Genomic DNA, 24,644 nt, shown 5'->3' with positions numbered 1-24,644 from the left:
TGCGGAAGATGGAAACATCAGTTTACAATATCCCAAAGAATAACTACAACCATTAACACCAATGCCAAATTACTGTTGAAAGAAAGATGTACCGTAATGTTATTGCGTAATTTAGTTATGAGTGATGGACTATGCAATGGAACAAGATTAGTTGTATTAAAAATTGGTCGAAAAATTCTGACATGTAAAATTTTAACAGGCAACAAGAAAGGTAATATAGTTCATATTCCGTGAATAACATTAGACACCAAAGAAGATCTTGATATGCCATTCGTATTAAAATGTTTAAAGTTTCCCGTTGGATTAGTTTTTACTATGACAATTAACAAATCACAGGAACAAACATTCGAAAAAGTAATTTTATTTATTAGAGAGAATGAAACAATATTCACTCACGGCCAATTATACGTTGCGTTGTTACGATGAAAATCCAAACACGGAATCAAAATTTAATGCGATCTTGAAGAAAAGTTAATTCCAAATATTGTTTTAACTGAAATTTTAAAGTAAAAGTGAAAATAATGCATATTTAATAATTCCCATGAAAATAACACTCTCTTTAAATTGTATATCCGGTATACCAAACCCAGGGGTGGGCGAACAAAGCGAGCAGGGGGCCGAGCCCCCAGTACATCGTTCCTCCCCCAAACTATGCGACTCTTTAATTCCATCCGGGGGGGTAAACGTTAACATTTAACATTATATATAGTTATTGTCTGTTTTTCACCTGCATTATTATCATTCTTTAATTTAATATTATTTATTGTATCAGTATGCTGCTGCTGGAGAATGTGAATTTCCCATTGAGATTAATAAAGTATCTATCTATCTATCTATCTATCTATCTATCTATCTATCTATCTATCTATCTATCTATCTATCTATCTATCTATCTATCTATCTATCTATCTACAATTAAAATAAAAGAATGAACCGAAAGTCTTAAAGAAAAGGAATGTGACTTTTTACAGTCCGTAAGTACCATTGCAAAAATTTACTTTTTATTTTTTAACACTCAACAAACTCAGCTGTTACACTGCCATGCTACAATTAAAGGAGTGAGTAAAGTTCATTTTCCAAACGCACTGAAGCCTGGCCCTGGACTGGGGTTTTTAAAGCACCGATCTTGGCTGATAACATTTTGCGGATGGACTGCACAAACACTTCTTTGCGTCCTTTAACATGAGAGCAATTTAACAATTTTACCAAAACCGAGGAGAAAAACAATAGCACTCAAAGCAATGTTCATTCACACTGAGAAATAAATCATCCAATTACCACAACAAAGCTTTCCTGCCTCAATGTTTGTATTGATAATGTTGAAGTTGTTAAAATTTGTATTACATTAAAAATAAAAAAAAAAGCCAGCAAGGTTTCAATCCTGATTTTTAGATTCGTAATAAAAGATAGCTGTTAATGAAAAAAAATACATAGTTAAAAGTTAAAGAATACATATTTTTTAATAAATTGTCCATTTTTTAAAAGTTTCATCCAGTCATCCAGTAACCTATCTCAGCAGCATTAGCTGGAATCAAGCCAGAACCGCACAGCCAGTCGACCAATTTTCATGATAAGGCTCATAGCAAATAAAATGTTGTAACTTCAGAGCAGTTCACTATATTCATAGTGGGGAGAAAGGTATTATTTGAGACATTCATAACTAGAACCAGAAACAGTTTTGATTTGTACTGAGAGATGCAGATCTCTTACTTTGTGAATTTTCCACTTGCACCTCTCTGTGCCACACAAAAATGTCATAAATCCTGTCAACAACAGGCCACTTTGAACAGAATGATAAAAGGCCTAAAATAACACTAATTACCGATCACATCCTATCCTTCCTCTGATCACTCTCCATCCATGTGGTAAACAAATCAAGAGCACGACTGGCAGATTTTACAAAAGTATAGATCTAAATATGTCAGATACAAGAACTTAACGGCTGATGTTTTTTTATCAAATTCCATTCAACCGATGTAGTTATGACAATAATGTATTTACATGCTTATATGTGAACACACGTTCCCCTTCCTCATCCTTACCAATGCCAGACACTGACGAGCACTAATTATAACTTATAACTCAAAAACGGAATGCTGAAATTTATTTCACAGCATAGAAAGAAGCTCTGAATGCAAATCTGATGGCCCTGCAATGAGGTTTACTTTATAAGTGTTACAGTTGTGCTCTAACCAAATAGATGAATGCATGTGCTGTTATATTTTTAGATTAGCAACAAGAGAATGCCATTTATGTATCATTTTTTTCAGCAAAATGACAGCAGTGCTGTAAAATGACCATAATTCATCCATCCATCCATCCATCCATTATCCAACCCGCTATATCCTAACTACAGGGTCACGGGGGTCTGCTGGAGCCAATCCCAGCCAACACAGGGCACAAGGCAGGAAACAAAACCTGGGCAGGGCGCCAGCCCACCGCAGTGACAATAATTCAGCAAAATTAATCTAAAATTGAATATATTTGTAGAGAAAATTATTTGAGGGCCTATATTTTAATTGTATAAGTGAAGTTAAAATCATATTCTGAAACATGTAAAACATGCTAATGGAAATCATTTTAAAGAGGAAAAAGATCACACAAAATGTGCATTACTTGGACAAAATAGTGATTGTGCAGAAGAATGAATGCACTGAAGGAGAACATTTTGCCAACTGAGTACAAGTCAAAAGGTTTCTAACGATTTACTGGCCACCCTCTCTTCAACATCATGAAGAAATGCAAGAGTAGTAGTAATGGTAAAATTTCAGATGTGCAGCATAATGTGAAATTCTTATTTGTACGTCCAAAGAACATACAACACGTTGCCACTTTAAAATCACTCATGTACACCAGGCCAGTTTATAGTCACCATTTCAACAGCAGGTCTTTGCACTGTGGAAGGAAAACAACACCCCAAAGCACTCCCTCCCAATTGGGGACAACATGGACACGCCACGTAACACCCCATTCAGGAATTAAACTGTGGTCCAAGCATAGATGGGCAGTAACCCTGCCCACTGTGCTTGTTCTATCCAGAGTTGGTTCCTGCCTAACATCAGTTGCCCCCAGGATAGGTTCTGGCTTCCCGTTATCCTGCACTGAAAAAAATGTTATCAGTTACAGTAACACAGCAGTGCCCATCAAATTTTTGTTTACACTCTTCCAGATATTGCTAATTTCAGCAAAAAAAAATAGCGTTTTATCTACAGCATGAGCAACGTGTCTCAAAATAATACAAATAATGTATACAAAAGACAAAATGGGGCTTTTTAACTACCATTGTTTTGCATTTGATCCTGTATATTTATATATATTTTATTGACTAAACAGTTTTTATAGACACAAATGAAGTAAGATGCCAATAGTTTCCCTTACAACAAATCCTCTTGCAACACTTTTAGTAATGTACATCCAATAATCTAAGAAGTCATATTCAAAGTAAAACTGTCCGGTTCATTAGATATTTATTTTTTCCTTTTACCTATCTATGTTCTCAGTTATAAATGTTAACATGTACAGCATCATACCGCCCCCCCCCCCAAATTGCCTGACTTACCCAGACATTGTGCTGGCTGATGAAAGGTTAACTGTGAAAAGACAGATGTTCTCTGTCCAAGCCAATTTCTGACATTGCACAGCATGTGGCAGCAGGTCCCGCATTCTCCAAAATCGTTCAATCTATGGTACAGAGACAAGACAGAAAATCACAAGCTTGCAGTTAAAACAAATGTAGGTTTGTTTTAGGGGCACAAAGTAGTGATTTAAAAAGTTTAAAAACCTGCCTGGTTTAGGTAGAAAAGAGGATTGCTTAAAGGAAAATCCCATTCTTACACCAATATATATATATATTGTAGCAGATAGAGGCGTGGTCCACCTCTTGAACCCTCAGGTACCACTCTGAACACCAAGTGAAAGTATAATCACTATTTATTTCAGTATTATACAGTGCACAAAGCACCCTCCACTCCACACTCATATAAACCACAGTTCTCTACAAACAATACTCTTTCCTCCTCGCCCAGACACTTCACCCTCCTACCTCCCAGCTCAGCTCAGTGTCTGGGCTTTCCCAGAGTCCTTTTATATCCCCTGACCCGGATGTGGTTCCTGTCTAAACCCACAAGTCCTTATTCCTTCCGGGTCAGGGTAAACAGTCCTTTTCTTCAGCCCGGGAGCACGTCATTCCTTCCTGTCATGTGAAGATGATGCACTCCCAGGTTATAGGGCACATAAGAGCCCACTAGCCCCCTTACAGCGACTCCCGGTGGCCCCCAAGGTATCCAGCAGGGCTGTGTATACAAACTACAAAGTCCATGAGGCCCTGCTGGAACTCGGGGCACGATTATGCTGTCCGGAGGGCTCCTCCTGGCGGCCTGGGGGTGGCGACCGGAGTCTGTAGCCGGCCGTCCATCACAATATACAGTATATTGTCATGGACAGCAGGGGCCCCTGACCAGCCAGGACACCTCCACGCAGGAAGGAGAAGGGGAGGAGATGTGGCCAGAACATTGCGTCCCCCGGAACACTAGGTGGCAGCCGCCCAGGCTGGACAGCGGTGCCTTGGAGTACCACAGGGCTCTTTGGAAGTTGTAGTTTGATACAACCCTGTTGGGTTCCATGGGCACAGCTAGGGGGTGCTGCAGCAGACGCTGAGCTCTGGAGCACAGCACTTCTGCTACACCCGGAAGTGCTGCCAGAAGTCCATCACCGAGCACCTGGAGTATTTCTGGGTGTCTTACATAAGGGGCTAGCAGACACGACGGTGAGCCAGAGTCAGGAAGAGTGAGACAAAGCTTGCCAGGGAAGAGTGGAGGGGAAAGAAAAGAAAAGAAAAAGAAAGAGTGTTGTGCTTGCTGGAACTGTGTCTTACGTATGGGGAACGAGGAAGGCATTTCCCACAAGGGAAAAAGAAAAATTGGACTTGAGCGTCCTGCGTCTGTCTGTGTCAGGTTGGGGTGGTTGGAGTACCCTCTATCGGCCACTATATATATATATATATATATATATATATATATATATATATATATATATATATATATACAGTATATATTATATATATATATATATCTTTCTGTTATATAAAAAAATTGTTGGACAAGACAAGACATTTTCAGAGATAATTTCATGTCCTGTGAGACAAGACTTTGTGCCAAAAAATGAATTGAAAATCTAACAGGTCCAAGCGGGGGCGGAAATAAAAGACAAAGAGTAGAAGACAAAGTAGAATGTCGTAAAGAGGTTCAAAAACGTTGGCGCGATACACATGCAGAGCAGGTTAGAAATTATGAAAGTACTAAAATTCGAAAGTCTCAAAAAACTGCTAGTAAAGATCACATTAGTGCCAACAAATGGAAATTTTTACTTGGTGAAATAACAGAACAGCGGAAAGAGATCAAATATATGGACATAGGTGATATGACAGAGCTACTACAAGTTTAATTTCAAAGAAACCACAATTCGGTCAGGTTTATATTTATAAACACAGAGAAGTGATGCAACATAGAGTCGAAAGAGTTAAATGATCATACATATTAGAAATTCTACAGCCAATAATGGATACAGATACATACGTCCAAAAGTATCACACTTTACACGAAATTTATCTGAAAAACACAGAAAAAGAAGTTTTTTTATTCGTGTTTATCCAAAAGCACAGCACAATTTGTCACAAGAGGCTGATCGGGGAAATGACTAGCACGAAGGGCCTGCACAGGGGTTGACAAGCGAAGCGAGCAGGGGGCGGAGCCCCCTAGAGTAAATATATATATATATATATATATATATATATATATATATATATATATATATATATATATAAAAGAAAATCCTGGAATGGAAAGCAAATGCAAGGCTACAATACGTGATAATCGTGAAAGACTTTTTAAAGACCCACGAGACCAAGGAGACTTGCCACGGTGCATCTCGCGGGGACTGTAAACATGAGACTTGGTGCCAAGAGATTGTCCCAGGGCCGTAGCAAAAAGGACAGCGGCTGTAACGGCTTTAAAAAGATCGAAGAGCAGCGCGACAGCAGCTACCCCAAACCGAACGCGAGCAGCTTTATACATCCTGCAAGAAAGGATTCAACCACACCCGGGGCCAGAAATAAAAGACGGGTATTGCTTTTACAACGTCATGCGAAACCAGGCAGTGAGTCATCATTTAAAACAAGTCAACAGACCTCTAAGCTAGCAGTTGTTGGATTTCTTTTGGCAGGCAAGCATCGTGTGCTCCCAGCTCTTAAAAGAACGACATACGACATGCGACAGGCAGAAGAGGCAGCTAGCAAGCAGCAAAAAGACAGCAAATGATCCAAAGGCATATCCTTAGCGTACGTTCAGCCGCAACAACCTTCACAACACGAGCAGTATTATACGTCTGGGAAGGAAGAGATGTAACCTCGCGCGGGGCAGGAAATAAAGAAACAAGTATTGTTTTTACAAAAGTTTTTAAAGTAAAAGTGAAATTAATGCATATATAACAATTCACAAGAAAATAGCAATCTATTTATATTGTAGATTGCCTGTCTAAGGTAAAGTCATCCCTGATGAATGGGGACGTGGGAATGAGGGGTCCTTTCATCGGATTAGCGTTATTTCAGATGTGGAATGGCAAAATGGGGGAGGCAGCTTGATGAATGAGGTCTCCAGGACTTAAATCCAAATCATATTATGTGATATCACCTAATGTGAAATTCTACTCCGTACTTCTAGAATTTTTATTTTTATACTGTATTGAGGATTTATTCTGTTCTTTGTATTGTATTGTATTGTATTGACCCCCTTCTTTTTGACACCCACTGCACGCCCAACCTACCTGGAAAGGGGTCTCTCTTTGAACTGCCTTTCCCTAGGTTTCTTCCATTTTTTCCCTACAAGAGTTTTTTTTTTGGAAGTTTTTTCTGGTCTTCTTAGAGGGCAAGGCTGGGGGGGCTGTTAAAGCCCATTGCGGCACTTCTTGTGTGATTTTGGGCTATACAAAAAATAAATTGTATTGTATATCCAGTAAACCAAACACGGGGGTTGGCGAGCGAAGAGAGCAGGGGGCAGAGCCCCCTAGTGTATATATATATATATATATATATATATATATATATATATATATATATATATATATATATATATATATATATATATATATTGTCAGGCATGCATAAAAGCATGTGGGGGCCATATAAACTACTGAATACGATTTGGAGTTGCTGCAATGAAATTTCGGCAAAATGGACTAGCCTGCCACATCATTTTTTCACTTTGATTTTCGCGGTGTCTTTGAATTCAGCCCTTTGTAGGTTGATAATTTTCATTTCCATCAAACGATGTGGCGTCCTTTCGTTCCTAACACATTAACATATCAGTCCATATCAGTAGAGATATCCAGCAGGATTTTTTTCTTATCGAGATTTGATGTGTTTTCAAAGTGTTTCTTGAATTTTTTTGAGCAGTTTATATTATGTTCAACTATTATTGAAAAGAAGTGGCTTCAGACTCAACAAGGTGCAGGAAACATTACATAGGTTTTCTGGTTCAGATTTTTCTGCCACATATGCATGCTCTGAATCTCATATTACACCCCTCCCTAACAGTGCTCTATGTGTCCCAAAGACCCAAAGAATTTGCAGGCCACAACATTAAGCAAAAGTCGCTGTCATGTTTGTGGTACCAGCTTGAGATGTATGCTTTATGAAATTATCTTGTTGGAAGTATTCATTTAAAAAATGGTACACTGTGGCCATAAAAGGATACACGTTTGCGTAGAATTCAAATCATAGCTGTTTTTAAAAGGCCAAATGTGTGCCAAGACGACATTTCCCACACCTTTATAAGGTGACATTGCACAACAATGCACATGTCTTGCTCATACTAGTGTTTGACCAAATTAAACACTAAACCTCTTGACCAGGTCTGCATGCTCTTTTGCAGTGGTCCCCAACCTTTTTGACAGCAAGGACCACTTTATTAGATGCAAATTTTTCCACTGACCGGTCTGGGGGGGGGGGGGGCAATTTTATACATAACATTTCTTTTATTATTAAGTTATTAAGCAGTTCGCATACGTTTGCAACCCGAGATTTTTCTTCTTTTTTTGCATATAACAAAGACATATGCTTTGCATTTGCCATTCCAACAGATTGCACATCACAAACATTAACACTGTTATCGTTTTTTTCATGTCTGCCGTTTCTATAGGTGGGTGACAACGAGTTAAATTCCAATGGATGTTTTTCAAATGTTGACAAGCAGTAAGCAAAAGGTATCACTGAAAACCACAGAAAACAAAAACAGCAAAAAAAAAAACAGTACGAGGAAAGTTCGAAGAAAGAATTTTTTTTACAATGTTTCTGTTTGGGGATCGTTGTGCAAACGTGCACAACTGAGCTGCGACCACAGATCTAACTGCTCTGTGGATGATTCATTCAGGCATTTCAAGGTCACTTCGTTGTAATGAAAGCATCTGTTGAATGTACTTCGTAGTAACGTGATTTCTATTGACTCATGGGGAAACTGTCGGGACCATAAAAATACTTTGTTGTAATAGTCTCTCACCTCGGTCTCTCTCCTCTCTCTGCGCCGCTGCAACGCCCCACCCGCCAAGCGTTCTGAAAAGTCTGAGTGAGTCTCCGTTGCCGGCAGTTCTCTCACGGCCCGGCTGTCAGACGGCTGCGGACCTGTAGTGGGCCGCGGACCGGGGGTTGGGGACCCCTGCTCTATTGGGTCAAATGATTGGCTTGTGTACCTAATAAATAGTACGCTAGGCTGACATTTGCTTTTCTATGAGTCTCAGTGAACATATCCCCTTCTTTTTCAGAAGGGGAGGCTACACACAAAGCATCGGATGACACCCTCACAGAATTCCATACCGGCTGTATTTTGTAATTTATTTTTACTTTGATTTGAAGATTTAAAAAAAAAATTAATTCCAGTTTACACTTAAAAGATGAAAGACATTAAATGTATGAGGGTGCTTTATAAAATGCCCCCATGTAACATTTCAATGATACTGTGTAGAAATAATTTAAAGAATAAGGCAAACAGGCACTCAACATATATAAAAATGATAATATTTTTCCTTTCACTGTTTTGTCTGGTGCTAATTTCCTGTAAAACAGCTCTTGCTTCTAAGTAAGTTACTGCTGTCACAGCAGAATTCCTCTATTTTGCATGACTCTGAGAGATGAAGCTCTAATCTTGGTTAGACTCTCACAGATTTCTGCTGTGTCATGTTCTTCAGTGAGCACCACTGTTCAATCAAATTGATGAGCTTGATTTACCCAAGACCAGTGTTAGGAGATAACAGAAAATTAGCTGACAATTTGAATACATTACTGACCACTTAGATCCATCTTGCAGATGTGTAAAAAGTGATGCTGCCTAACAGATCCAGCAGGCTGGGTTCAGATATTAATCCAAGTCACTCGCTCTGTCTTGCCTGCACATTCTAGCAATGTCTGTCTGAGTTTTCCTTATATACTCCCAGATGTTGTTACAGGTAAACTGGTATCTCCAAGCTGGAACATTTTGTGAGTAGGTATAAAATGCAGTAGATTTATCACCACATCCATGGTTGATTTCAGTCTTGTACCAGATATTCCAAAAATTCACTCTGGCTCTCACTGAACTTCAGTCTGGATTAAGCAGATTCAGTAAACAGATGGGTGAATGTGTGTCTGAAATGAGGACAAAAATGTTTTGCTTTAACTAAACTTATAGCATGGAAAAAAAAGTTTGGAATCAATATACAGTAGCTGGCAGTCTACAGATACTGCGTTCAGGTGTTTTAAGGCTGATACCAATCACAATTTCATGTTACCTGATTATCCGATTCCGATGCTGTTTTCTCTTTATCCCTTTAAAAAACGTTTTATACTAAACTCCTACATAACCAGACTCATAGAAGCTTTCTGACACAGCAACAAATATTAAACACACTACAGATCTTAAAAAAAAGCCACAATTATATCAAATGTTCATCGAGAAGACATAAGACTAACATGCTTAACAGGTTTATAAGTAAAAGTCACATTTTGGTGTTAATCGAACAAGCCTATCGTTTACTAAGCAGCAATTACACATTTGTCTTAATCTTTTCATTTTCCAATTAAAAATGTAAGTGCACCAAACTAAGGCAGTGTCTGCCAAATTAAAAAAGGTCAAAATTCTTAAAGAAGATTTTCTTGTCATTTGCCTAATTGTACAGGATGATTCCTTCGATTCCTTTTTTCAGTTTATTACTCCACCTTCTTTAACTTTAAGGCGAATATTTCAATTGACTCTTGCTCTCTGCTATACGAAAGTGTCTGTACTGCTAAAACAAGCCTTGACTTGCTGCTCTTTGTTTACGCTGCAGGACAACAAAAAAGAAAAAAAAAAAAAGATGGTGCTGGCTAAACTACCGGAATACCCTGCATAAAGGGGCACCGCAACTAAATAAACTTAGAAATGCAGGGGCTGGAATTATTGGCTTTTGTGAATTTATCTATCATCAATAGTCTTTTTTAGCCAATTCAGATCAGCAACTGATAGATCAGAGCATCCCTATTGCAGATTATACAGGGTGCCCACAAAAACACTCCTTGATTTTAAATGGTTACAAAATCAAAACTTATTGGAATATGTTTATAAATAAAATGACAGCAAATACATTAACTCAAAACATTTCTTCTTTTCTTCGCAGATTTTTCTGTGCTCTCCTTATACCGCTAGCAGACCGTGAAATTCAAGATGGTGCTCACCCGTCAGCAACACAGCTGGTGTGTGTTGGAATTTCATACAACAAAAAGTGTTGTGACTGTGCAGCGTGCTTTCAGATGTAAATTTCATGTGAATCCGCCTACTAACAACTCCATTTTGTTCCTTTCGGGGTACATAAAAGACAAGAGTGTACGTACCTCCACTACCCGCAACTATGGATGATCTGCAGGAATGCATCACTGAAGCTATAAACACGATCACGACAGATATGCTTTGGAGAGTCTGGTGGGGCACACATCGAGTGTATTTAATCAACAGATACCATATGAAACTTGATGAGTTGATGAAACTGTAGCCTCAAAGGTGAAAGAATATTCCAATAAATTTTGATTTTGTAACCATTTAAAATCAAGGAGTGTTTTTGTGTGCACCCTGTACAAGGATCATAGGTCAGCTTTGTCTGCTGTAGAGTTAGTGATTTGCCTGTATGTGCTTAATTGCTTGTTAACTGTGTACACCTTTATCAACTGGAAACATACAAACCTAAAGCTAAATCTATAACCTTTAGTGTACTGTCTGTGGGCACAGCTCAACAAGTAAATGCTGACTGGATCTACTACCTATTATAGAATATTCTACAGAATCTTCCCATTCAGCCAATCTAATGTACTGCCAGAAAGAAAAAATACTTATTAAAGGTACAGTCTCTTAAAGGTCATCACAGGGAACGCACAAAACCAGGAACGGAAAATAATATAAAGCCAAGCTGTAAAATGTATTTTGAAATTAGCTTTCTGCTTGTCATTCTAAGCCTATTTCATACTTGTAATCAGGATGCCAAGTTACTTTTGGTATTGCAGTATTTTTTTTTTAAAGGGAGTCATACAGAATCTGAAATGGGTGAAGTACAAAGTACAATGGAATTATTATTTGCATATCTATATGTCTGTAAGGTAAACATATTCACCTGTACAGAGTACAGTGAAATTCTTATTGGCTTGACTTGTGATACTATAACCTATATTTAAAATATACAGTTTAAAGGATTTTTCTACTTTGTTGTCTAGTCGGTTTTTCCAGTTGTGGCTACACTTAATAATCAAATCAGGGGAAGTACGGTTACAAAAAATACCTGTCTTAGGAAAACGGATAAGTTTACAATTGGCATAAGTTAAAACTCAGCTTTGTTTATTATGTTTAAAAATTGACATAAAAATGATTGGTTTGTACCTAGAATTCACAGTAATATTTTTATATAAACTCAAACTATGGTATCTCAACTATTTTATTTGGAAGGTAAAAGACAAATACATTTGCATCTTTACCACTAACACAACCAAAATTAAATATGTAAAAATTGTACATTTGAATTCATGCCCAATAGCAAAACTTTGTACAATCAGATCACTCTTAGGTTTAACGAGATAAATAACATAAAGCAGGTGTGTTACCTGTGCTCAATGGCCACACTGTACACAGTTTCTGAATATTTTTTTTTTCTTAGGCATAGAAAACCAAGACAGCTAAAAGAAAAGCACACACACCCGATATACCATTTACACTAACTGTAAATTATTATTTTCAGCTAATTTATCCTCTGCGGTGTTGTTACTGAATTTAGCAAGACTGAACTGAAGATTCCCAATTAATTATGAAAAAGACAGGAATTCAGCACTCTCTCTTTACTTTGCATTTTGTTCATTTTCATCTTAATGCCCTAGTTTGAACATTAACTGGAGTGCCTTCTGTCATCCATTTAATTTTGTGGACGCTGAAGTCGAAAACAACGGAAGACAAACACCAATTTAAAGTAAAAAGCAATTTCTTTATTCTTGGTGAATCAAAGAGACTGCCCCCGCCCTTATTTATTAATTCATAAGTGACATGTTTCTTATAGTTTTAAGCAAGAATTCAGAAACTATCACATTGATTTATAATATCACAGGGTGTTCTGTTAGTATCAAGAGGTCAGCATTTTCTCATAAAAGAATGCAAATTAGTCTAATAATTCTGTGCACAAGCTTAATTCTTTTTCTACCTAAATGAAGAACAAATCATATAGAAGTAATAAATCATATAGCTCTCTGCAGCATGATTAATACAAAATACTTGGTATTTGTGAGTTAAATACTTATAATCATTACAGATAATAATGTTTTTTCTTCCTCATTTTCATCATACAGTTTGTGACAGATGACCGGGGTCCTTTCCCGGTCGTGACGCGATTCTGAGAAGAGGACTGGGGGAGAGGACATGTCAACAGCAGTACTTCCCCTGGGACACGAGAGGGCAGCCCCCCTGGTTTGTATCAGGGCCACAGACTTCGGGCTTAGAAGCTCAACCCTGCTGGGGCCCATGACCTCTGACATGGGGCACCTGGACACCTCCAGTGCCAGGGTCTGCAGCACTTCCACCGCACCTGGAAGTGCTGCCAGAAGAGAAGCTGGGTTCCCATGCAGCACTTCCAGCTGCCAGAAGATGATCAGGGAGCACCTGGAGCACTTCCAGGTACAGTATAAAAGAGGCCGCCTCACTCCATTCGGGGAGCCGGAGTTGGGAGGCAGAGGACAAAGCTTGCAAGGAGAGAAGTAGAGGCGGCAATAAAGAGAGAACAAGAGAAAGGGTTGAGCTATATATTGTGGGTTTGTGTATTGTGAGCTGGAAAAGGCAGCAAAGAAAATAAACAGGGCGGCACGGTGGGGCAGTGGGTAGCGCTGCTGCCTTGCAGTTAGAAGACTTGGGCTCGCTTCCCTGGTCCTCCCTACGTGGAGTTTGCATGTTCTCCCCTTGTCTGCGTGGGTTTCCTCTGGGCGCTCCAGTTTCCTCCCACAGTCCAAAGACATGCAGGTTAGGTGCATTGGCGATCCTAAATTGTTCCTATTGTGTGCTTGGTGTGTGTGTGTGTGTGTGTGTGTCCTGAGGTGGGCTGGCGCCTTGCCCAGGGTTTGTTTCCTTCCTTGTGTCCTGTGTTGGCTGGGATTGGCTCCAGCAGACAAACCCTGTGACTCTGTGTTAGGATATAGCAGGATGGATAATGGATGGATGGATGGAAAACAAACGTGTGTTTTTGGGACATTGTTGGTCTGTGTGTCCATCTGTGTCCAGGCTTCTTCTACAAGTTCAAATTCATAGATTTTGTAAATGAAACATTAAACTGGTCTGACATGACTGATTCTGTAGGTTTATGAAACTGATGGATGAATTTATCTAAAAGCCATCAACTAATTCCATCTAATTATCAATAATGCCTGACACACACATACCAGAATGCCAATGTTGCATTCCAGTGTTCTCCTACCAAGATACTGGGGTCTCCATGAAATAAACACAACACTCATGTTTATGCTCCAATTTGGCTTGTCTTCACAAATATGGAAGCACTCAAGTTTCATGGATTATAGTTTTAAATTTTGCAGCAACGTAAACCTATGAGTAAGAGAAAGTGTTATATAAAACTACATTAAACTGGGATGATCTTGTAGCTATAGCACCAGCAGAGCTGCTCTAAGTTACACTATATATAATATTATACAATGTACATAATTTAATTCCACTTTTTAATGGTAAGAAACACACCTCCTCTTAAGAGAGACAAATTAAGTGACACAAAAAAGAAATAGCTGTCAGGAAAGAGTTTAGCAAATCTGTGGGCATACATTTGAGACTTTCCACAGGCTGAAAATGCTTAAACTGAATGCAATTTTCTGAAAAAGAATAAGAGATCAAGAGTTCTGTGTCAACATGTAGCCATCAGAACATAGCAGTGTGCAAAATTTTTAAGAGGAAAAAAACATACTGAACAGTATTTTTGTCAGGACTTTTTACAAAATGGGGCATTCTAATTGAGAAGTAAATTCCTGTGGAAATGCATTATTAGTTACTTCAAATTTAAGACTAACTCTAGCCTGTTCTGAACACTATGAAGGAATATTTTGGACAAAAACATATAAATAACATTACTGTAAAATGTGACAATAAATACACAACAACAACATAAGGCATGTGTATAAATAATTAAATGAGTTACAAAATATTTTGTTGGTTATTTATTTCTGTGCCACCTTAAGCAACATTAAATTTGCCCTGAAATGAAAGCTACCAGTTTTGCTCATCAAAGTTGAAAGGACGGACACTAGCGACTACTAGTTTGTTTATTAGTGAATCATCATTAGCAGGTACGTATACCTTCCACCATCAAGTGCCATATTTACAGCAGAAACTTCAGGCCACCTACACATACAGCTAATGTGTGAAAAATAGATGAGCTGGTACTTTCCTTTTGCATCTTCAATTTCTTCAGTCCCACTACACTACATGAGCTTTCCCCTGGGAAGTATCGACTGATCCCCGCAAAGTTTTCCCTAAGATGTAACAAACCCTGACAAGCACCAACACGTGAATGACAAGCTAGGAATGGGGATCCCCCCTGATGAATTATCGATTGATTGCCATGGACCCCCTCGTGGAGTTTCAGGAGCACAGCTCTGCGGCACTTCCTAACTGGTGTGCAGGAGAGAGATGATGACAGTTGAGTGGCAGTTCAAAAGTGCTGTGCATCATCCTGAACAAAAAAGCTGAAGAATCGAATATCAGATGGTCCTACTCCATGCCAGCAGTTAAAGTATGTGCACCAGTGATCTCACCAGACCCGCAGAGGGTCAACTGCAATGACCTGTACACTTTGTGACCGCCATACAGCCAAAAGGCCAGTCCCAAATGGAGCCGCAAGTCAGCACAGGACAGTATTTAGACTTTAAACATTGAAACTGAAGCACACTTTTGAACATTTCAATATATCTGACACATCTATAATTGTTTATGAAATAAATCATATTTCTTATGCACACTCTGAATTAGGGCAACCTACGCTAATTAAGACTCTTTTTATTTATATAAGTTTGTCTAAAATATTCTTCCATAGAGCATACATGTTGTAAGGTTCTACCACTGACTGGTACAAATAAATCGCAGGCAAGGATGAAGATAAAATATTGGAATCAAAGTAAAAAATTAGAAAAGATAGGCATGAGGGAAAAATATTGTACATGTGTATGAGAAGCATTGTTATAAAAGATCAAAATAATACACAAAAATAAATAAAAACTAAATCAATGACTCCAACAAGAAATGGGAGTGAAGATGTGCTGGAAAAAAATGGCATTAGAGCCTCATATAACGTTTGCCAACAGGACGCTGTACATGCAAATGTTTTGCTCAATACCAGATAAGAGGGCCCGTCCAAGGCATGAGATGCCCTCCTAAAAGGCTTAGACAGCTGGACCTCAGATATTTTGATTCTTAACACCCTTGGACTGGAAGGCAGATTACAATTTACTGTATGTTATACAGTGCCAATGAGAATTGTGGTTATAAAAACCATGTGGAATTGTTGTTTTCATTAGTCTTAATTTTTTCCCAATGTAGGCTTAAACATTCAAACAAGAAGTGCTCTTACTCAAACTCAGCCTTGTGGCCAGCTTTAGACACTTTAGGCCATCAGACATTTAAAGTTTTATACATTTGCCAATGTTTTAAATATGTGTATGTGCAATTAATTTTTCTTACCTTCACTTTGCTTAGATACCAGTTTCTTCCAAGGCACAGTGTCATCTGAACAGAGCTAAAAGTGGCCTACGGCACACTGGGCAATTGTGCTTTTCTTTTAGCCAGCGGCTAATGCAATCAGGGTGGAATTCATGGTAGCAAGGAAGTTTGCATAGTTGATCTCCCTTAATGTAATGTTTGATACAAATACAGCAGGAGTTCCCAGCATCACTATCCTCAAAGCTTCTTGTGGGCAAACTATCAATCTGGTATCTTGGGATTATTGTGTAGCCTGACACCTCGATAAACCGAATGGGGGCTTGGCGAGGACTTGCAGAAGGAGCAATTTCTTGGATTTCAGTGGTACTGGCAGAGGCTGCATTCCTGAGTTCCTCAGAAACAGGGTGAGGCAAACCCTCCATTTCCAGTTCCTGAAAGCCTGATATGCTTTCTGACTCCATCGGAGGTGATGGCAGAATCCTTGTGGACATCAAATCATGTAATGTATTATAGGACCTGAATTTAGCTTTCCTGATCTCTGCATCCGATTCCTCATGTACAGGAATATGTACACGTCGGGCATAGATCCACCAGCCTTGAGTTCGAAAAAGGGACAAGGTGTGGAAACCATCCTTAAGATGCTCAGGGTGGACCCTTGGTGTCTGTGACCCATTAGAACCTTGTGCAGCTGGAGATTCAGCTGAATGGGTTGTTTCATTGTGCATCTCTTCGCCTAGATTCAAAGTTCCATGGCTCTGATGTACAGCTACAGGGATAAGTGGATCCGAAAGGCCTACCCCTACTTGAGTATGTGGCAATGCAGTCTCTTGTTCAGTCTCCATTTGTGCCACAGGCCGCTCAGATGAAGTAATCAGATGCTGGTCCTGGGCTGACATTCCAGGCAGTTCCTCAGTTGGTCTGACTAACTTCACTCTAAGCACTAGACAGAACAAATGTTGAGAATTTATCTGCCACTTTAGTGGTTTAATTGAACAATCAAAAGAGATACCTGACCAACTCATTTAAGAGCTGCCCATTAACACCGAACCATACAGTTAGCAGCAAAAAAAGTCACCCTTCAAATCAGCACATTATTATTTGGATCACTATGGCTCATTTTTGTTTCATATTTCATATTTAGCAGATTATTTAAGTGGTATGATATTCAGCCTCAAAAAGAAATTGTACTTCTACTGCTTGTCAGTGCGTGTGGCAATATATTTCACAAATACTTGATGTCATGAGTGATACGCATTTTTCCAAACTGAGTTGTGGCGATGTCTTTCAAACTAAATTCTTGGAACTCCATGGTTAGTTTTGTCTTGTTTATAAATAATAAAGTCAAGTCAAGTCAAGTTGAGGAGCTTGCACTGGTACAGTGTGTTGCCACACCCAGCACATGACAAAACAGTTTGGGATCCTGGTTAGCAACCCCTCAGGCAGACACGCGGTCCAGTCCCACCCTCCAGAAATTACCCTTTATCTGCTGCAAGCAGGTGTTACGTGGGCGACCCATTGGCCTGGTCCAGCCATTCGGGTCCCTAACAATGATCTTACGAGCTGGATCACCCTCGGGGAAATGCACCACATGGCCGTAGTGCCATAACTGACGGCTCCCTCACAATGCAAGTAATGTGCCTAATTCGGGACTCCACGAGCAACCGCTCATTCGACACAAAGTCAAACCAACGGTACCCAAGGATTTTCCGGAGAGACACAGTACCAAAGGAGTCCAGTCTTCATCTCAGGTCACTGGATACCATCCACGTCTTTCAACCATATACTGTAGCAGTGTAGCAAGACAGGAAGCACCAAGACTCTAAAGACTTGGACCTTCGTCCTTTTGCATAGATATCGGAAGTGCCACACAACCCTTTCCAGCGACCTCATGACCCCCCATGCTCTCTCAATCCGTCTACTGACTTCACAGGAAGAGTCACCATAGACATGAATGTCACTGCCGAGGTAAATAAATCTCTCAACAAGGTCGACACTCTCTCCGCACACAGACACACTGCTGATGGCTGTTCCCAAGAGGTCATTAAAGGATTAAACATAAAAATAGAAATGATGCAAAACATGCATTAATTTATTTTTTAGACACATATGCTTATTTTATTTCTGATTATTTGGTATATACATTTTGTATTTTTTATTGTCTTTATTTGAATTGGAATTTTCATTGATATACTTACACTATTAACTGTATAATCGATATTAGCTGATTAGAAGATGCACCATTATATAAAAATAAAAAATATAAGGGCAACTCATGAATCAACAGTTGCAACATGCAGCTCTTAGTGCGTCTGCCACACAAGTCTAGGAAGGCAACTGGGTAAGAATCCAGGCCCAATCATTGTCAGTGTGGAACGGTGCCATTCTGTGTGTCTGAAAATGACCTTTTCTACATTCTTCAGTTCATCCCACACATCCCAAACACTTGTAGGTTAAGGTAAGAGCTAATGTGGCTGTGTAAGTGTGTGTGCCCAGGCATACAGGGTCGTTCGTACTTGCCTTGCATGGATGCCATCGAGATAAGCTTTGGCTATATATTTAATGCTGAATTAGATTAGGAGAGCTCTGAAAATAAACAGTAGGTTTACTCCAAAGTGACAAAAATATTTTCTACACTAATCACATTAACTTTGCATTCACTGATTTTTATACATAAATACATCAAATAACTTTATTTAAAATTACGGATATTTACAGTGTTAAGTGTTCATCACTACACATGTAGTTCCATCCAAATGCCATTCAGTGTAGCATCCTTCAATGAAAAGCCCGTACAGTTATAAACGTTTGCTATCTTGTAACTATTGGTTTTAGAACATTAGAACACTCTAGACAAGAACAGGCCATTCAGCCTAACAAAGCTCGCCAGTCCTATCCACTTATTTCTTCCAAAAAAACATCAAGTCGAGTTTTGAAAGTCCCTAATGTCTTACTCTCTACCACACTACTTGGTAGCTTATTCCAAGTATCTAACGTTCTTTGTGTAAAGAAATACTTCCTAATGTTTGTGCGAAATTTACTTTTAACAAGTTTCCAACTGTGTCCCCGTGTTCTTGATGAACTCATTTTAAAGTCACAGTCTCGATCCATAATTCATAATTTTAAACACTCCAATCAGGTCACCTCTTAATCTTCTTTTGCTTAAACTGTAAAGGCTCAGCTCTTTTAATCATTCCTTATAACTCATCCCCTATAGCCCTGGAATCAGCGTAGTCGCTCTTCTCTGGACCTTTTCTAGTGCTGCTATGTCCTTTTTGATGCCTGGAGACCAAAACTGCACCCAGTACTCCAAATAAGGCCTCACCAGTGCATTACAAACGTTGAGCTGGTAATCTATTACCAGCTGAAATCAAGTATACAAATACACAATCAGACAGAGAAATAGCCTCACACACCTCAGCAGACAGGAAAATACCTATCAGTACAAGCCTGCTATCAGCCATTACCATCACTTTTATTAGAAGTATGCAGTGGCAGATGGATACTCATGGGTGGCATGTGGCCACCAAAACTGTCCACCAATTCCTAAGTAGGTCATCAAACATTGAATCTACCACCTCTTAATGTTTACGTTACTCAAGTGTTACCTAGACCTTGCTATAAGAGTGATCCGAGTATGCAGACTAAAGTAGTGGCAAAGGCGGATTTTATTAGATCCGACTGGCTTGCAATTGTTTGTGATATCTGGAAATCTACCATTTCTGCCATGAGCAAAAAAAAAAAAACAAACTGGGGGTCTTTCGACATTAAAAGCTTTTAACTTAAAGGCTTTGTCAATTTCTGATATAGTGCTGGTGATGAGTAAATCAAAACATCATTTCCTATTGTCTTTTTGACATATGTTTGTGTGTTGGTTGGCTTTTTACACATGAAGTAGTTACACTGTTGTTCAATATAATTTATGAATAAGCGCCATCACCGACAAATACCTGATGAATCAGTATAATTACACTTTACATATAAATTAATTTTCTTGACCAAACATTTTTATTTGACATGTTATTGCTGTTCAATGTTCATATAACTTTATATATTATCAAATGCATATTAATTATTTTGTGATCCTAAAACTGCATTGCCAAGTAGCCATACTGGCCTGTACATTTTCAGTTTCACAAGGAATTCTACATAAAATTATAGAAAAAGGATTTTTTTCCCCCAAGATCTTTAGACATAAACCATGTTTCCTTTAATTATGCACTCACCTTGATGGCTGGGGCCACTGCTGGACATATTCATGTTGGTAGGAATTAAGTTCTCCTAATAATAAAAACAACAAACTGAGTGAAAATAAGGCAGGATTCTTGCATAATGCAAGGTTTAACTTCAAACTAAATTGTGCAGAATAGCACCTGTTCTCTTTAAATAATACCAGTTGTGGAGAACATCAAATTGATTTCACCTTAACAGTGAAACTGTGTTTTAAAGTTGAGCAGATGTTCCCATTACTAAAGCAATGACATACACATAATTCAAGTATAAGGGGTTAACACTTAACATAGATATGTGAAAGTTCAGTTTTTTAGACCAGAAAAACAATTAATCATTTGAGGACTGAAAGATTGATTGAAACTAAACATTCACCTTTGACTGGCTTTACATATTTTTACATTTTTATATATATATATTTTATATATATTTTTATATTTTACATATATGGCCTTACATATTGCATCACTGTGAAAAACCCAATTCAGTTTCACAAGAGGCCCGGAGTATGCAAAATCAGGTAAAAAGACTTATAGCCCTAGGAAGGGCACGAGTTAATTACAGGGATGACTCATGCACACACTCATCCAAACGACCTATACATATGGACACTTTTGAGTCAGTAATTACTTAATTACCTTTTTATTCTGTAAAACTCTGAAATCTTGCAAGGACAGTCATTTTCTGAGTTCAAATGATTAAGCACTTCAAATTAAGTTACATACCTTAATGCCTACACATTATATGTGCCTAGGCTTTTCAGTTTAAAGTGGATGTGGAGTAGGGATGGGCACATCAGTACCACGGTAATCAATACTTTGATACTCAAAACTGTACTTGTTTGATATTGAGAACCATTAAAAAATATTGATTACTATTTTTTGGGGCTTTCTCTCTCTGAAAAAGTCACGACTCGTCCCAGGATTTTTTTTATTATAATAGAGAGACACGGAAGCAATTAAGGTTCTTACAAAGGCATAGAATGTACTAACACACTTTCCACTCACACATATTGAAATGACGCAAGAATGTCATAAACCCACTGTGTATGACAAAGGCAGACTGAAAGCATAGTGTTGTATAATGCTGATCTTCACATATGGAAAAGAATACAGGCCAATGCAATATTTGTGAGGAGGAGGACCAGTACAGTGGCAAAACATTAAACATTCAAGAAGCTCACATGCTGCGCAACAGAAAGACATTGGTAAAACATCAAAAAGATGCAAATCTGAAGCACTGAGATTTAGCCAAAGTCAGTGCCAGATGAGGAATATTGCAGGCGAGTTTTCAAAGGGGCACAAGACGTTATTCAGATACCTCTGCTGCTAGCAGGGTTACGCAGACGGGGGCTGACTGAAGAGTTTAACATTTTGCCGTTTACCACTCATTAATACTTATAAAACATATAGCCTGTTGTTAGCATAATTGAGGACACAAAGTAGTATAAAGTAGAACTGTTTGTGACGGATTCGGTTTTGTTTTTTCTTCAAATTAAAATGAAGGGTACAGTACAACCAATATCCATAAATAAGAATGTTAAGTATTCTAACACTATGCAAAATACTTAATAGCTATGCCTAATTTGAAGATGAACTTTCATTAAAAGTAAGTGCCCGAGTAAATGTTAATAAAAATATTTTTCAAGTGTAGTGGATTTAAAAGTATTGTACTTGAATTGCATTCGTAACAACATCTTGTGTAAGAAGATATTATTTTTCAGCTTAACTTTGTATTAATAAAATTGCATTGTGCTCCTGTCTCCTCCCACAGTCCAAAGACACGCAGGTTTGATGGAATGACAATTTTAAATTAGCCTCTGGTACTGTATGTGTTCACCCTGTGATGGACTCTTACCCTGTCCCTGGACTGTTCCTGCCTTGTACTGCAGAGGTAAAAGAGTCAACTTTATTTTTCCTAAATACAATTCTGAAACTTAACTAAAGGGGGCGGCATGGTGGCATGGTGGCGCAGTGGGTAGCGCTGCTGCCTCGCAGTTCGGAGACCTGGGGACCTGGGTTTGCTTCCCGGGTCCTCCTTGCGTGGACTTTGCATGTTCTCCCCGTGTCTGCCTGGGTTTCCTCCCACAGTCCAAAGACATGCAGGTTAGGTGGATTGGCGATTCTAAATTGGTCCTAGTGTGTGCTTGGTGTGTTTGTGTGTGTCCTGTGGTGGGTTGGCACTCTGCCCGGCATTGGTTCCTGCCTTGTGCCCTGTGTTGGCTGGGATTGGCTCCAGCAGACCCCCGTGACCCTGTGTTCAGATTCAGCGGGTTGGAAAATGGATGGATGGAACTTAACTAAATGTAAAGCTAACGTGACAGAATCTTTTTTGATAAAACAGAAGGGCAAAATATCATAGAAGATGCAAATGTAGGAATATTATTTTTTTGTAAATGTTAAGTGTTCTAAGGGGATCAGTTTGAGTACTTTTGTGAAGTGTTTGCCTGTTTAACATCTCTCTATTATATAAGAAAAATCCTGGGACGAGACGTGACTTTTTCAGAGAGATACTTCAAGTCCCGCGAGACGAGACTTTGTGCCAAGAGATTTAACCATGGCCAGGCCAGAAATAAAAGACAAAGAGTAGATGACAAAGTAGAACGTCGTAAAGAGGCTCCAAAACGTTGACGCGATACACATGCAGAGCAGGTTAGAGATAATTAAAGTACTAAAATTTGAAAGTCCCAAAAAAATGAGAGTAAAGCTCATATTAGCACAAACAAATGGAAATTATTACTCAGTGAAATAACGGAAGAGCGAAAAGAGATCGAATATATTGTTCGGATTTAAACTTTAAGTGGGAAACTCGTAGATCACCTAATTCGTGTTGCCATCAAGGAAAAGTAGTGTTTTTTCCCAATGAAGAGGCGTATCCACAAGAATTAAAAAATTTGTTGTTTGGTGATCGCCAACACAATGTCTAGTAAAGTTGCGGCAGGATTGTTTTAAAATGGCAGCGAGTCGACATTTCTCTAGAAGTGTTCTGACATCACTCCGGGCTCATGTGATGCAATTCCCATTAACCCAGAAGAAGGGTGATTGGCAAATTACAACAATCACACATTCAGCCCGCAGTCCTGACACATCAGCAAGTTATTTTTCTGTCCGAGTTTTTGATGGTGTAAATTGCAAGAATATAGGTTATTGGAAATTTTATTAATAAAAAATAATGTTCGACTATCTGTTTATGGAAGATGGCAGGACAGTTATTAAGGAATACTATGAAAATACTATCAAAAATGACACTTTCTGCAGTAATTGGGAATTGAAATGGGACATGAAACTATAGAATGATAACATTAAGGTAATAACAAAGAAAAGAAGTGAAGCAGTGAATAAAAACTGAGCAGAATTTTAGTGTACAATCTTGATGTGTCTTATTGCACAAAGCCAATCAATAAAATAAATAATACAGTAAGGGAGATGTCGAACTGAAAGAAACTTGTGTGAAATTTCTGAACCATAATTACCAGCATTAGCTATTTGAAAGTATTAAAGTTAGACCTGACAAACTTTTGATAAAAGTAGAAAAGTTACAGACATGTTTGGAGTAAATTATTGAAGATATTTTAGACTGCAACGAAAGGAAATTAAACTTTATTAATTCAATGGGGAAATTCAAATCAGCAGAAGCATAAAAACAAGAATACAGACTCACAGCATAGATAATGCACGCAATCAATCAAAAATTAAATAAATAAATGAAAATAAACTTGGAGAGTACATTGGGTGGAAGCATTGAATTGCCTGAGAGCAGTGGGCACAAAAGACCACCACAGGCGCTTCTTAGCACACCACAGTGGAATAAGCCTGTGACTAAAAGTGCTCAAAGAGAGCGACTCCTGGATGGGATGGGGGAGATTTTTCATGAAAAAGTTATATATGGCAGAGGCATATGCTGAAGGATTATGACTATAGTGTATAAACCACCAATAGCGATCTTTGAAATATTCAATTGTTGTCAGTGCCCAAATATAAGAATTATGAAATGCCACTTACTTGATTTTGCAGTCCAAACGGTCCAGGTGCTATGTCATCAATTGCTCTTCTTTTTGCGAGAGGTTCTGGCATGTCAGTTAATCTCATTCGACTGAGAGTTCTGCTGCTTGAGCCTTCTTTTGAAGAAAAAGCAAAGAATAAAGGTTGATTATGAGATTCATATTTGATTTTTGTTTTT

General features: G+C 38.6%; 1 long non-coding RNA gene across 1 annotated transcript; it reads right to left on the bottom strand.

The window, feature by feature from the left end:
* Window positions 1–3,455: 3,455 nt before the first annotated feature.
* On the bottom strand, window positions 3,456–24,582 carry LOC114658601 (uncharacterized). Its single transcript, XR_003717432.2, has 3 exons — window positions 24,467–24,582; window positions 20,462–20,516; window positions 3,456–3,681 (listed from the first exon to the last, which is right to left on the bottom strand). It is a non-coding gene; the product is annotated as an uncharacterized LOC114658601 (long non-coding RNA).
* Window positions 24,583–24,644: the final 62 nt, after the last annotated feature.

This window comes from Erpetoichthys calabaricus, chromosome 10 (genome assembly GCF_900747795.2).
Source record: "Erpetoichthys calabaricus chromosome 10, fErpCal1.3, whole genome shotgun sequence".
NCBI lineage: Eukaryota > Metazoa > Chordata > Cladistia > Polypteriformes > Polypteridae > Erpetoichthys > Erpetoichthys calabaricus.
The sequence above is the reverse complement of the archived record's forward strand: the minus strand, read 5'-3'. Positions and strand labels throughout refer to the sequence as shown.